Source organism: Etheostoma cragini, chromosome 5 (assembly GCF_013103735.1).
Source record: "Etheostoma cragini isolate CJK2018 chromosome 5, CSU_Ecrag_1.0, whole genome shotgun sequence".
Taxonomy (NCBI): domain Eukaryota; kingdom Metazoa; phylum Chordata; class Actinopteri; order Perciformes; family Percidae; genus Etheostoma; species Etheostoma cragini.
Genome location: NC_048411.1, coordinates 30,424,925 through 30,426,249, shown reverse-complemented (window position 1 = coordinate 30,426,249; position 1,325 = coordinate 30,424,925).

Here is a 1,325-nt window from a genome sequence, read left to right as displayed (position 1 = left end):
CCCCCCCCCCCCCCCTCCTCACATCTCACCCAATTCAGCATGTGTTTCTCATTTTTCCTTTGGAGTAAGTAAACAGGCGGGTCCCATCAAACAGAGCTGTGGTGAGGAGACCGACGAGGTCTGAACCTCTGGACACGAGGATCAGGACCCGCTCAGACCAGAAAAATAAATTTTGGTGATTCTCCGCAGGTTTGTGCAACAGTGGGAGTGTCACTTAAATCGCCTATTGGTTCTTCAAAGCTATTGTGTGTAGTCTCTGGCGCCCCCAAGAGGAATTCTAAGTAATGACAACGCTGTTGGTGCGTCCACATGATACAAGTCTCCCGTGATCGTGCATCCCCACGTTGCTAGTAGCCAAGGAGGACATGGAGCATTAAAAAAAACTGATGGACTCTTCAGAAGAGGTAGTTATCTTCACTTGAGTTTCTGCTCGGGAAAGTCACCGAACGCCATGATCTTCTGAACATCTTCACACTGAGAGATGCAGAGAGCGTTGTGTGGAGATAAAAGTCTTAATTAGCTTTGTAGCAACTAATTTGGCAACAGCTTAAATGTATGTATGTATGTATGTAAATGTATGTATGTAATGTCAGGTTGTGCCCCTGCATCATTCAGCATCAATGGGAAGGCACAGGTCTTAAGGACAGCTGCAGTCTATGTGAATCTCTAGCTAGTCTGTCAGTGACGTTGCACATCCGGGATTGCTCATGTCCCGCTAGGAATTTAATTTCGACTGAATGTCCGTCCCCGTCCTCTGTCTCTGTGTTGGCATTTACCTCTGGTTGGTTTCTGAGGACTATGGTCACCTGGTCCTCAGGTCTCTGCAGGGTAATTTCAGACAGCTAGCTAGACTATCTGTCCAATCTGAGGACTATGGTTACCTGGTCCTCAGGTCTCTGCAGGGTAAATCCAGACAGCTAGCTAGACTATCTGTCCGATCTGAGGACTATGGTTACCTGCTCCTCAGGTCTCTGCAGGGTAAATTTAGACAGCTAGCTAGACTAACTTGCTCAAACTAAACAGCAATAAAACAGAATTCCTCCTCATAGGCTCCAAATCCACTTTCTGCAAAGCCAACAACCCCACTCTCATCATTGACAGCACCATCGTCTCCCCATCTCCCCAGGCCCGCAACCTTGGTGTGATTTTGGATTCAACCCTCTCCCTTGAGCCTCACATCCGTCAAGTCATCAAAACCTCCTTCTTTCACCTTCGAAATGTTGCTAAAATCAGACCCTCACTCACTCCCTCACGACTCGACTATTGCAACTCACTACTCCTCGGCATCAGCTCAACCTCCATTAAAAGGCTCCAACTGGTTCAGA